Source organism: Durio zibethinus, chromosome 28, assembly GCF_047325235.1.
Source record: "Durio zibethinus cultivar Kanyao isolate XHJ-2024 chromosome 28, ASM4732523v1, whole genome shotgun sequence".
Taxonomy (NCBI): Eukaryota; Viridiplantae; Streptophyta; class Magnoliopsida; order Malvales; family Malvaceae; genus Durio; species Durio zibethinus.
The window spans coordinates 5175813-5190787 of NC_143189.1; the positions used below are offsets into that span (position 1 = coordinate 5175813).

At 30.8% G+C, this 14975-nt stretch overlaps 1 pseudogene; it reads left to right on the plus strand.

Annotated features, from left to right (window-relative positions):
* LOC111280574 (IQ domain-containing protein IQM1-like) overlaps window positions 1-14975 on the plus strand; it is an 81456-nt pseudogene that overhangs the window by 29330 nt on the left and 37151 nt on the right.

Genomic DNA, 14975 nt, shown 5'->3' on the forward strand with positions numbered 1-14975 from the left:
CAGAAAGGTTCTGAAGTTTTATAACTTTCTTGAATCCTTGATATCCCTTATCATAAGCTGTATTTCCTCTCTATCCAAGGAAATTCTTATCAATAAAGGAAAACTTGACAGCTTCCATCCCACTAGGGGTATATGGTAAGGAAACCCCTTCCTCCCTTATCTTTTCATACTATGTATGGAGCTCTTATCCCATAACATTTATAAGGCATGCAAGAATAAAAATTGGTTCCCTATTAGCTCTTCTAAAATTGACCCCAAGTTCTCTCATTTTTTTTAACAATATTTTGCTCTTCACAGGAATCAATAAGAAATCAATCATAACCATCCAAAGAATACTTGCTGACTTTTATGCAAAATCTAGCCTAAGTATCAACCTTCAAAAGTCTAAAGTTTTCTTTTCTTCCAACACTTCTTAGGAGCAAAATCTCGAATCTCCTCCTTACTCGGCATAAACCCAATCAATGATCTTGAGAGATATCCCAGTTTCCCCATTTACCACCATCGAGTGAGAAAGCAAGATTACAACTTCATCATTAATAAAGTTCGTGCCAAACTAGTAGGCTAAAAGGTAAACCTCTTTTCTCATACAAGTTATCTCACCTTCATCCAATCAACCATTATAGCCATCATTGCTTACTATATGCAATACATATCTTTTCTTTCCAATACCTACACCAAACTTGATAGGCTTAATTGAAACTTCCTGTATGGGAGACACTAAGAATGGAAGAAAACTTCATTACATAAACTAGCACATTATCACCAAATCAAAAAAAGATATAGGCCTTGGTATTAAACATTATATGCCTCAAAACTTAGCCCTCCTTACTAAACTTAGCTAGAGACTATTACATCACACTAAGAATAGAAAGAAACTTCAGTGCATAAACTAGCACATCATCTCTAAATAAAAAAGGATAGAAGCCTTGGTATTAAACGTTCTAAGCCCCAAAACATGGCCCTCCTTACTAAACTTAGTTGGAGATTATTACATTAACCTAATGAGCTTTGGGCTAAAACTTTATTTGCTAAATACCTTAACCCCAACGGCACTACCAAAAGAAACTCCACTTTCTCTATCATTTGGTAATCATTGAAAGTTTCCCAAAAGGTGCTTAAAAATGGTTTAAGATGGATCATCAAGGATAGAGCTAATATAAGCTTTTGGCATAATAACTGGACTATTTTAGACTCGTTATGCTCCTACCTTATTGGCCTTCTTAACTCAAATGAAGTCAACTTTAATGTTAAAGACTTTCAACTTTTATTCCAACCCATAAGAGTTTTCCCTATATCCTTTTATCTCCTCTTCAACTTTCTTAACAACATCATTGCTATCCCACTACCTTGACACCTTTTTAGATGAGATACTATCTGCAAGAATTATAAAAAGGATAACCTCTTCACTACTTTTTTTACCTACAATCTTGCCCTTAGTTCATCCTCTCTTCGTATCAACCAAGGCTGAAAGTGGGTCTGAAAACATAACATCTCCCTGAAACTTAACTTTTTTTTCTTTGGCAATGTATTCACCAAATTCTACCTGGTAAGACACTTCTTGCTTGATGTGGATTCACCTTGAAGGTTTTTTGCCTTTCTTGTCAAGTCAAAAAAGAGAGCCTAGACCACATCTTTAGGTTTTACCAAAATGTTAAACCCCTATGGTAACATTTAAATATCCCTACCCTCTCTTGATCATTTTTTACATTTTTTTCACTATCTTGCTCGAACTCTAAATGACTTCTAAACTATTTTATTATGGTCATAATATCTTATGAAAACTTATTTTCATTCACCTCATTTAGGAAATTTGGTTAGCAAGGAATGTCACTGTATTTAGGGACACCAACCTAAGCTTATCCATTGTTCAATGAGCCTTAAGTAAAGCCATAGAGTTTTATGCCATCTTTGATCACCAACCTATCATTCTTTTCTCTTCATTCATTTTGATCAAATGGAGCACCTTTAATACTTGGTACAAACTTAACACGGATGGCTTAGCCATTGGAAACCTAAGCTGAACTGGTGCAAAAGGCATTATCAAAGATCATATGGGCAACTAGGTAGCTAGCTTCCATAGATTCATTGAAAAAGCTACTAGCGTGGAAGCTAAGCTTTGGGCACTTAAAGATGGTCTTACTATTACCATCATCAAGTGAATTGAATGCTTGCAAATTTAGCTTCATGCCACTGCAGTTATTAGCCTCATTACTACTCTATATGCTCATTTTATTAACCTTATGCTTGAATCGCTCATTCATGATTATAGGATTATGTTGAACCAGTTGCAACATAAAAAGATTTTGCATATCTTTCATAAAGCCAATCAATGCATTGATGCCTTGGTAAGGAAAAATGGTGGCTATGACCCCAACAAAGGGGACTTTTATAATACTAGCTTTAATGCTGACATGAGCAATCTATATTTTATAATGCATTTTAAACCTCCCAACTTTTTACAGCCATTAATAATGGCTGATGCTGTTGGAACTATTTTGTACCATACCTTATTTTAATTATTAGCTTATTCTTTTATCGACCAAAAAAGAATGAGTTTTCAATGGTCAGTATATTATTGCTTGGTTTGGCAGAAAGAAAGGGAAACATATGAAGTTATTCTTGAAAAATGGAAACTTGTTTACAAACAAAGCTAAGTGATAGTCAACACCATAGAAGGAACTAAGTGAATGTTTGTTCTTAGTACATCAAAAATCCTATATGTTGGGCAAAAAGAAAAAGGTCACTTTTAACGGTACTCTAGTTTCTTAGCTAGGGGAGCAACCATACATCTAGTAGATTGGTTGTCCATCATAAAACTCTCCATGTATGTTTCTTTATAATTCTTGTCAATGCATAAATATTTAATACTTGTACACATATACAATCAATAATATTATAACTGATGAAATGAGCCACATCTCTTAACCATCAATTGTCAAAAGGTGCAACACTTTTTGACAAATTTTACAAAACTTCATAAATGAAAAAAACACCATTTCTATTGACTTAGTACAAAAGAAATGAGACATCATAATGTGGGATTAAGAAGCTTTGAGTAAATTACCAATTAAAAAAATATCATTATTGATGAATGCTTTCTTATGCTCTATTTGAATTTAGTAAGCTTTGGACAATTAAAATACCTACAAAGGTTCAATGCTTTCTTATTGGATAGAATTCATACTAAGTCTTTTTTGGTGAAACATGGTATTCGGATTGTTTACTCCCAAAGTTTATGTTAATAGTGTCAGTGTATAAAGGATGAGTGTATGGATCATGTTTTATTTTCATGTGTACCGCTAGAAAGTTTTTGTTATAAGTTTACAAAATGGTGGAGTGTGAGTGGGTGCCAACCACGAACATTAATGACTTTCCTACTAGGATGTTTTGACACACTGTTCATTGGACATTGCAAGAAGTGGTGGTTAGTTTCAATATCAGCAACATTGTTGACTATTTGGTTGGTTAAAAATGAAATGGTATTTGTCACAAAACCTATTAGGAATATGGTGTCCAACCCCATTGGTTTAGGCTAATTAAAAGGTAAAAAACTTTATTACCTTTGACCATGAAATAAAGCCTAGCATCTTAAATGGGACAGTTTTTTATATGAAAAAAAAATGGAGAGAAAGGGCACAGAATAAAAAAAAACCCAAAAAAATAAAAAAAGTGAAGGAAAAGTTGAACAAAAGTTGATCCGTGGTTCGATTGAGTTGAAATTTTATCAGCAAGCTTATGATTTAGAGTTTTACATTATGAATAGTGAAGATCGGGGCTGAAGTTCCCTATAAACAAATTTGGAGTGTATTTGTTGAGTCACCTATTTGGTAAGATTTTTCTAATTGTTTCTCTAGTTGTTGATTAACTCTAATTTTAGCTATTGGAGAACTTTGTATATCTATTATTTGATAGTAAAGATTTTTTTAGTGGTTCATAGTTTTTCCTCTTTACATTGGTGGGTTTTTCACGTAAATTTTGATGTGTTTTATTTTTTCACCATGGTTGATTGTTGATTGTTGTCTATTGTTATGGGTTTATTATGATATATTATTTTTGCATTATTACATTTGTTGCTTCAGCCCAACAAGTGATAATAGAGTAAGGGTTATTTTGAGACATTAACACAAAAATAACCCAAGATAGAAGTAAATTTTGTTTGAGATCGTGAAAGGTGATACAAGTTCTATGATAAAATTGATAGCATCAAATTATATAATTTGGAAGCCCATGATGGAAAATCATTTATACTGTAAAGATTTATACGAGACGATATTAAGTGAATTGATTAAACCAGCATATACGGAATATGAAAGTTAAAAAAAGTTAGACAGAAAGACACTGGCTACAATAAAAAAAAGTTAATATTAATGTGTTCTATCATATAATGCAGGAGATAGATGCTCATACTATTTGAAAAAAATTGGCAGCATTGTATAAGAGAAAAACAGGCATGAATAAAGTTATGTTTATTAAAAAATTTCAACTTTATAGTATAAGGATGGACGATCGATTACAGAGTACTTAAGTGATTGTCAAGATATATTTAATTGGATGACTACTATAAAGCTTAAGAAAGATGATAAAATGAAGGCATTATTTCTTTAAGGTTCATTGGTAGACAACTGAAATACTCTAGTTGTGACTAATTCAACTTCTGATTATAAGGCGACATTAAATATGATAAAGGATAATATGCTTAATGAAAAAGCAAGGAGAAAAGATTTAGACCTTGGGAATCAAGCTTTAGTCACAAAGAATAAGGGTAAAAACATCGATAGAGGTCAAAACTTAAAAGGTTGTAGTAAGTCCAAACATAGATCCAAGTTCAGATATAAAGTGAAGTATTTTCATTGTGGTAAAACAGGTAATATAAAGTGATAATATAAAATCTTAAGCAAGAGCGAAAAGATGAGAAAAATAAAAGTGCAGATGATGGGAATGTTGCAACAGTGAATTCATATAGTGATTTAGTTATTTTGATTTGTATACATAGTGATTATAATCATGTTAGTGATTCTGGCATTGAGTGGATATTTAACACATGAGCGGTATATCATTGTGTTCCTAAGAGGGAGTTTTTTATAACTTATAAAGCATAAGACTTTGGTTACACCAAGATGAAAAATAAGAGTGTGTCATAGATTGTTGGGAATGGTGATATTGTTGTACAAATTAGTACAGACTGCATGTTGACTTTGAGGGATATCAAATACATTTCAAATATGAGAATGAATTTGCTTGCTATTAATGTCTTTGATAAAAAAATATATAAGAGTCGATAAAAGAATTGGTAGTGGAAGTTTTTCAAAAGATCTATGATAGTTGTAAAGGGAAAATTATGTTGCACAATATACAAGACATAGATGCAATTGAATCGCCACCAGATAAAAGTTGTTGAAGATGATGCTTTACAAACTTATAGCACAAGAGGCTAGCATACATGATCAAGAAGTGGTTACAAGTTTTGGCAAGGTAATCCTTCATTACCTTGACCAAAGGTATGTCTCTTGAGTCATGTAATCATTATTTATTTGACAAGCATTGTAAGGTTTCTTTTCGTAAGAGTTCTTAAAGAAAAGAAAACATATTGAAATTGATTTATTTCTATGTATGTGATCTCATTGAGGTTGAGTCATTGATTGGTGTAGATATTTATTCTTTTTATTGATGATGCTTCACATAAAATGTGGGTGTATATGTTGAAAAATAAAAGTTAGGTATTACAGTATTTTTAAAAATTTTATGCCATGGTGAAAATGATGACAGGGTTGCCATTGAAGTGTATTTGGACTGATAATGATGGAGAATATACATTTAAAAACTTTGAAAATATTATTCAAAGTATGAGATCAGGCATGAGATGATAGAACCCAAAACACCATAACATAATGGTGTAGCTAAAAGGATGAACCACACTATTATGAAAAAAGTTAGATGTATGTTGAAGATGAGAAAATTACCAAAGCCATTTTAGGGTGTTATAGTCAATGTAACTTGTTATTTGCAAAAGAGTTCCTTTAGGTTTTGACATTTCAGAAAGAGTGTGGACATAGAAAGATGCTTCATATTCTCACTTGAAAGTTTTTGGGTGTAAAACATTCATGCATGTACCAAAAGAGTAAAGGTCAAAGCTTAACAGTAAAGCAACACATATGTTTTTGTAGGATATGGCGATGAAGAATTTGGCTACAGGGTATGAGATCCAGTGGAGAGAAAAAAGTCAACAGTAGAGATGTGATCTTTCATGAAAAAAAAACTATAATAGACATTAAGAAAAATAAGAAGACTACACAGGTTATTATTAAGTGTGATGTTTCAATATCGACAAGGATTCCATAAAAAAGAGCCATAAATGGTAAAAATGAGCAAGAGACAAAACTTGGAGATACAAATGAGTTAGCCATAGTTAGTGATGAGCCAGATACAATTAGTTTTAAGCAAAGATAGCAATCTTTTTTACCTTAGAATGTTAAACAGAGTAAGCAGTCCTCTCTACCAGAGAGTATTGAGTAAGGGTAGCTACCTTTGAAATCAAGTAATGATTAGCCGAATACAATTAATTTTGAGCAAAGGTAGCAATCTTCTTTACCTGAGAGTGTTAAACAGAATGAGTAGTCCTCTATACCAGAGAGTATTGAGTACAGGTAGCTACCTTCAAAATCAAGTAGTGAAGAGTTTTTACCTAAGAGATCTACAAGAGAGCATAAGCCATCAATCAGGTATCTAAGTTCATATTTTATTTTAGTTATCAGTGAGAGAGAGCCAGATAGCTTCCAAGATGTACATGCTATTTTGGATAGAGAGTACTAGTTACAAGCAATGAAACAAAAGATGAAGCCATTATGAAAAAATAGCACATATGATCTTATTAAACTTTCGAAAGGAAGGAGGCCGTTAAAAAATAAATAGGTGTTCAAATTGAAAACAAATGGTGACAAACTAGTGAGGTACAAAGCTCAATTGACGATGAACGATTTTTCTTAGAAATTTAACATCGATTTTGATGAGATTTTCATTCCAATTGTGAAGATGAGTTTCAATCGAATGGTACTGAGATTAGTAACTAGTTTGAATCTTGAGCTTAAGCACCTTGATATTAAGACTGCATTCTTGTATGGTAATTTATAGAAGACTTTTATATGGATTAACTTAAGGGATTTGAAGTGAAAGGGAAAGAGCATTTAGTTTGTAAATTGAATAAAAGCTTGTATAGCTTGAAACAAACTTTACGACAGTAGTACAAAAAGTTAATTCTTTTATGGTGACCACAGCTATAAAAGAATGGTAATGGATCTTTGTGTGTATATCAAAAAATTTTCTGATGGTAACTTTATTATTCTCTTATTATATGTTAATGATATGTTAATTGTAGGACAAGATGTTGGTATGATTCGCAGGTTAAAAGAACAATCATTGTCTAAGTCCTTTGACATGAAAGATTTAGGTCTAGCAAAGTAGATTATCGGTATGAATATTAACAAAGATAGAAGAGTTGAAAAGCTATGGTTATCATAAGAAAAATATGTTGAATAGGTGCTTAGTAGATTTAATATGTAACATGCGACATGCGACATGCAACATGCAACATGCTAAATAGGTTAGCAGTTCACTTGTTAACCATTTTCATATGAATAAGAAATCTTGTCTAGTGACTAAGGAAGAGCAAATAGCTATGTCAAGTATTTCTTATTCTTCTGCAGTCAATTTTTTTATGTATCTTATGATTTGCACATAGCCTTACATTACTCATGCAATTGGTGTAGTGAGCAGATTTTTTCTTAATCTAGGGAAAGTCATTGGGAAGTAGTGAAATGGATTTTCATATATTTGAGGGACACCTCAAAAATATAGTTGAATTATGAAGTTTCACAACCAACTTTAGAAGGGTTTAGTGATGCTGACATGGCAGGTAATCTTGATGATAGAAAATTATTTCAGGGTATGTAGACATCAAATTTATTTGGGTTTTAAGTTAAGCCTTGATTCTAAAACTAAACTTGAGTTCGCTATTTTGTTTTGTTCTTTATTTTATTTTTTTTTCTTTTTATTTTGATTTTATAATTTAGCATTAAAATAAAGTCTTAATTAGATTATAATAAATAAATAATTAATTAATTAAACAAAAAAATAGAAAACAAAAAAAAAAGGCAAAAGGCTAATGCCTGATGCAGTGTCATGCACGGTACCACTAGCACCACCCATTCCTGCCATGCCGTATGTACCCACTCCCATACCTTGCCAACACCCTAAACTATCCAGAGCCATTGGTTTTACCCTATCATGGCACCCATACCTTGCCAGGCACGTACTCCACCCACCATCCCAAACACCCAGCCTCATAAAGCACCCAGCTTTTTTCTCTTTTAAAGCTCTCAAACGCCTAAAATCCTTAAGTTTCCCATGCCCAAAAACTCCAAGTCTCCCATGCTGAAATGACCTTGTTCTTCGCACGCCCCAATCCCTCAACACCTTCCTCCACCTAGCCTTAAAACTTGGAAACGACACTCATAGTCCCACAAACACCCATGAAACAAAAAAAAAAACCTACCAGAAACAAAAACAAAAGAAAAGAAACTAAACATCACAGTCCTTTTCATAAGAAGGAACCACCAGTGCCAAACTACCTGCAAATAAAAAAAAATCAATTTTAGTTTATTAAAAAAAAAAGAACACCGAAACTTTAAACACTGATCTACATTGATCGGGGTTATTTTCTGTAAAAGTAAGGGCAGATTTGAGTTCAAAAGATTAAAAGGGGTTTGTTTGGAGCATTTTGGGATTTTTCAACAATTGACGACCAGTAACCAACAATTGGCGACAACAGTTGACGTAATTGATGGCCATTGGCCAATCAACCTAGAAAGAGAAGCTTTAAGATAGGGAAAGAGGTAAAAAGAGAAAAAATAAAAATGAAAGAAAAAAATTTTGATTTTTATAGAAGGCTAAAACTCAAAATGACATCGTTTGATAAAAGGGCTGAAATGATAAGGTTTTAAGCCAATGAGGATCCGCGCATACCTATGACCCTACCCGAGATCCGCACAACCTAACCAGTAAACCTGCTGCAACCCTTTCAGTCGATTCAACTGAACTGCTTGTCAAACTGCCCTTTTGTCAGTCCAATTAAACCAATATTAACTAAACCATTGATCGATTCAATTTAGGTAAAAAAATTTTTTTTTCATTTTTTATTTTTTTTTTATATATTATTTTTAATTATTATTATTAATTAAACATGTTTGTTTTTTGTTAGAATAAATGTTTAGTATTTTTTAATATTAAAATATTAGTAAATAATAGTAAGTAATGATAATTAAAATATAAATCTTGATCTTTTAAATTTCATTAAAAAAACAACTTAAAATAAACCTTATAAAATTATAAAATAACAATAACTAAATAATAATAACAATAATAAGAATGAAAAATGATTTCAAAATTTTTATTTTTCTTCTTTAAATAATAATAAAATAAATAAATAAATAAAATAGTATAATAATAAAAATGCTAAAAATTTTAAAAAATAATAAAAAAATGATTAATAATAGTAATAAAAATTATTCATGCCTAGATGTTGGAGGGAATATAATCATGTTTTAAATAATAATAATTTTATCTAGATGTTGGGTAATTATTAAATAATAATAATAAAATTAAAAGTTAATAAATTAATAATTAATAATAAAAAAATACATAGAAAATTAATTTTTGAAAATTATAAAAAACGGATTGCTTCCAAAACTTGCCTAGATATTGAGGATTTTTAAAAATGTTTGTAGTTTCTTTAAACCCTAAAACCAAAACCCTAAACCCTTCAAACTCCAAAATCAAAACCCCAAACACTTGAAACCTCAAACTTCCAAACCCTTAAAACCTTGAAATCTAAAACTCTAAAAACTTTTAAACCCTTAGAATTCTAAAATCCAAAACTCTAAATCCTTCAAATAGTAAAATTTGAAACCCTAAACCTTAAATTCCAAAACCCTAAAACATCAAAACCCTGATCTTAAAATCAAAACCTTAAACCCCAAAACCATAGACCTTTAAGACCCTAAAATCCAAAATCCCAAACCTTAAAATTCAAAACCCAAAAATCATCCAAACATTAGAATATCGAAACCCCAAAAAAACCTAGACCTTAAAATCCCGAAACTTTAAAACCTTAAAACCCTAAAAATCTACTAAGACCCTAAATTTAACCTAAACCCTAAATTTGGCACACAACCCAAATCATTCTCGAAAAACCATTCAAACTTTAAAACTTCGACCTAAACTTTAACCAAGACCATTCTAAAATCCTAAGGATACGTGTAAAAATCTCACTTAAAATAATTGTTCTTGAATACCACCTAGATGAAGAGGTATTTAAGAAACTTTATTTCATTAAGCTTTTATGCAAGTCCTTAATTCACTTTAATAATGAGATTAAAATAAAAAAATGTATAATGAGATCTTAAATATAAATAGTCGCATCTAAACTCTTCATATATGTTGAAGAGTCAGGGTGGTCTCATTACATTTAAAAACCTAAATTTAAATTGCATTTCATCGCCTTGCATAACATCTATCAGCATGCATATGTCATCATATTATTGTTAACACTCATTTTGCATTCCTCTGTCTTTAATTTTTTGTTTGTTACCTGATAATACCATCATTTACTTTCTCATATAAAATATTTTACAAAACAAAAAAAATATATATATTTTAAAATTGTGATATTATAAAAGCAAACAAAAATAACATTTTGAAGGAAATAATTCTTAATACTTTGCCTTAGATGTTGGAGAGTCACAAACAATCATTTTCTTACAAAAAGTGTTATTTTCATTTTAAAGATTGTTCTATTAAATCTTAAGCAAAAAGAATTATTTTAAATTTTGCCTTGATGTTGGAGAATTTTAAGATAATACTTTAACTTAAAGATTTCCTTAATATTTCTAAATAAAGAATTTTAGCAAAAAGATATTTTTTAAATGAAAAGAATTAGTATTAAATTTAAAATCAAAATGAATTCATGCAACACAAAAATAGCGTATGATTAATTGATACCAATTTATGGGCGCTGTGGGCGTTCCTAAACTCAACATGATTTTTGTAGATCGAAAGTTATCTTTTTAATAAACTTTAGAGCTGCTTTTATAGTTTTATTAAAAAAATAAACTTTTTGGTGGTCAATCACACCTTAAAAAAGATTAATTCCTTCAATTTTTTTAGATTTTAAAATTCTTTACTTCTGGTAGTCTCAAAACTATTATGACAGCTTGGTGACTCTGCTAAGAAATTTTAAGAGTCAGACCAAAAACTTTAATTATGTGCTATTAATAATTATGATATATAATTGATTTTATTTGATATTTAATTTAATCCCTTTTATTTCAATTTTTCAAAAAATATATATATACAAGTTAATAAATAAAACAAATTGTATGTTAGTTATTATTTTGTTTTGATTTTGTGCTTATGATTTATTTATGATATATTGATTAATATGTCAGTTTGCACACTTTAGCATATGCAATTACAAACATGAGCTTTAAACCCAAGCTCTGTGCTTTTTAGGAGAAAGTGAAGTAACTATGCTCTCGTGAGGTGATAACTTTCATATTTGCTAGCGAAATACTTTCATTTAGATTGAACCTTTTCATTAGTAGTCTATAATGGATGAGGATTGGGGAGCCTTACTAGTCTATGATGGATAATGATGTAAAAAAGAGTTTGAGAACCTTTAGACGTATAAATCTTAGCCCAGCATATTGTTAGCTATAGAAAGCTTACTTAAGGTAGGGCCATACTGACCTTTTTATAGAAATAACCTAAAAATATATTACAATTTGAAAAAAAAAAAGAAATGGATAATAAAAGAAAAGCATTTTCCTGAAAAAAAATAAATTTTCTCTTAACATGTAGTTCATTCATTTGGTAATTATCCAAAATTCACATTTTCATAAAATATTTTAGAATAAAATGATTTTTTTTTAGCATTATCCAACAAGTAAAAAAACAAAATTTTCAAAAATTAAAGGTTTCTCTTAAATTCTTTGTTTATTGGCCAAGTAAAAATTAATTTTGAAGTCCTGCTTATTCTATGTGATAAAAAAAAAGTGTTTTTCCTTCTCAAAAAATTTTTTTTCTTTCTTTTTCAAATATTGTTTCATCTTTCATATTTTCATTTGATCTTTGATGTACCTCATCCCATTCGCTTTATAATAAGATAATACGTGCATTACATCTTATTCACGTCAATGGATAATACACGCATCTCATGTTAAGCACATGTTGATAAATGATACATGCCTACCATATGCATCTTAATAGGTAGTGCGCACACTCCATTTCATTACATATTTTAAGTTAGGGTCAATTTCATTAGGTTGACATAACACAAGCATTGCATTCCATGTAGAAATATAACATGCACTTGATAAGTTCATGCATTCCATACAAGTATATTGCATTAATTATAGGTATATATTTCATGACTCATATAACATTTCTTACATATGGATTTATGAATGGTAGTGTTTTATAAAACACGCATTGCATCTCATATTACACTATCCCTAACATTGCATTCCTTACATATACATTCATGGTTGAGGGAATCTTATCATTTAGGGTTTTGTACGTATAAAAATTCATTATCTTAGGCATATATACATTTCATGACATTCATTAGGCATCATTGTCACATTTATGAACATGCTATGTGTGCCATATAAGTTAAAAATTATTTTTGTGGCATTCATTCAATAAAGGTAATAATATAAAATTTTTGGTTTAAGTCCTGAAATAAAATATTTGCCTTGGTGGAAATTAGAATGACAAAAATGGAAGATTAATTTGAAGTAAGGATTAGTGCTTTGGAGTTGAATCAAAAAGAATTTTGGCTTAAGCTTCGGGAGACCAAACAACAAATGACTCAATTGATAGAAATGGTTAAAGGTAATGGTGGGGTTGAGTTTTTTACTCCTCAAGGATCGTTGTCACTTCCAATTTCATCAAATTAAAAATCAACTAGCTTTTATTGGTTCCAATAGTTTGCCTGAGCATACTAAAGCATTGGGTGATTTAAACATTGACCAAAGTTTAGGCTAGCTCAAAAAAGGAATGGATGAATTGGCCACGCAAATGATTGAACTTAAAAGTTTGATTTCCAAGATAAAGTCACCTGGTTTCAAACAACCTTCACCAACCATCTTGATTCCAAACTCGCACTTAAGTTTTTCTCATAGCTACTTTCAATATCTTTTCCAAGCACCTAAGATTCATCCTCCAAAATTTATGTAACCTCAAAGAATTCTACACTTGAATTCATTTTCACCACCTCATATTTCATAATCACTTGTTCAACATGCTATCCAGTCACTACCTTCTCAACTTAATTTCTAACCCAAAGTTTCCTAGTTCATTCTAAGACCAACTAGACTATTATTTTTCCAGCAAAGCAAACCTACCATAAAACAGAAAAACTCTAGCAATACCAAAGAAAAAGCCATTATTGACCCAATGCCCATGTCTTACACGAAGCTATACCTACTGCTCCTAGAAAACTACCTCATTGCCCTTATCCCTACTGAACCCCGCAAACCATTTTTTTCCAAATGGTATGATCCTAATGCTTGATGTGAATACCTTCTTGGTATTATGGGCCATTCTCTAGAAAGACTACACAGCTCTAAAATATAGGGTACAATGACTGGTGAAAGTCAGATATTTTGGTTTTAATGCTAAAATGAAGCCAGTTATTTACAGCAATCCTTCATCTATCCATGCTGAGATAGTAAGTAGTGCTGTAGCTTGTAGTCAAACTAGCTAAGACAATGAATAAAAAGAAGAAGCCTTAAAACAAAGGGTTATCCTTACCAGCAGTTATAATCAATCACTTTTGGATTTCTTAGGTAAGACAATGGGTAGTAAGAGCAGGACTAGCACTTTTTGTTCTTAGCCCTATGATGGTTCATGAAATGTAAACTTGAAACTTCTAGGAATGAATGTAAACTTCTTTTGACCTAAATTTTCTATGAATTGATGTCTCTGTTCACTTTTAATAATTGTATGTCTAAAAAAGCCTGTGAAAAAGAATGATGGTTGTAAATATGCTCTCACCAAACTTTTTAGGCATAAGAAATGTCTTTAGGTAACCTAACTTGAATATAGGATGAAAATCAAATTTTCCTTTAATAACACTAATAAAATTTAACCTGCATATCATGCATCATTTATTTGAATTCATTGTTTTTCATGCCAGCTAAGGACAAAAAATGGTGATTATAAGTATAATTTCGTCAAACCTTTGAAGTAAAAAGATATTTTTGATAATAGAATTCATATCATGCATTTTTTACTTCTAGTAATTAATAAAAGGTTTTGATAATAGAATTCATATCATGCATTTCTTACTTCTGGTAATTAATAAAAAGTTCAATGATAGTGCATCATAAAAAATTAGATCAATTAAGCCTGCGCACTGATAACACTAGAATCGATACCAAAATCATGAAAAATGAAAATGTTAGTCAATTGGACAAAGTGGCAAAGGCTTAAGGAGAGATTAAGGAAACAGTAATAGGAAAGCAACATAACATAGACAGACAGTTAGTAAAATTAAAACAGATGTTACTAGAGTTGACAATAGAAAAAAGAATTCTTAAAACACACAAGGCAAAAGAGAAAACAACTATTGAGATACCATCATATCCATCTGGGTTCACATATGTTCAAGACCCTATATGCTGTAAGCACTTCTAGTAACTCATCAACCTTATATTGGCACTTTTGCCAAGTTACCTTTAGTTTATACAAATGTCAATCCTGAGCCTACTCCCTACCACTCCACTGCTATGCCTAATGCAAATGATCCTAAAGAGTTGAAGAGATTGAAAGGGTGTCAGATCCATTAAGAGACATAGTGATGAAAGATAAGTATGACCTACTAGAAGAGAGACTAAAGGCAATTGAAGGCCATGATGTGT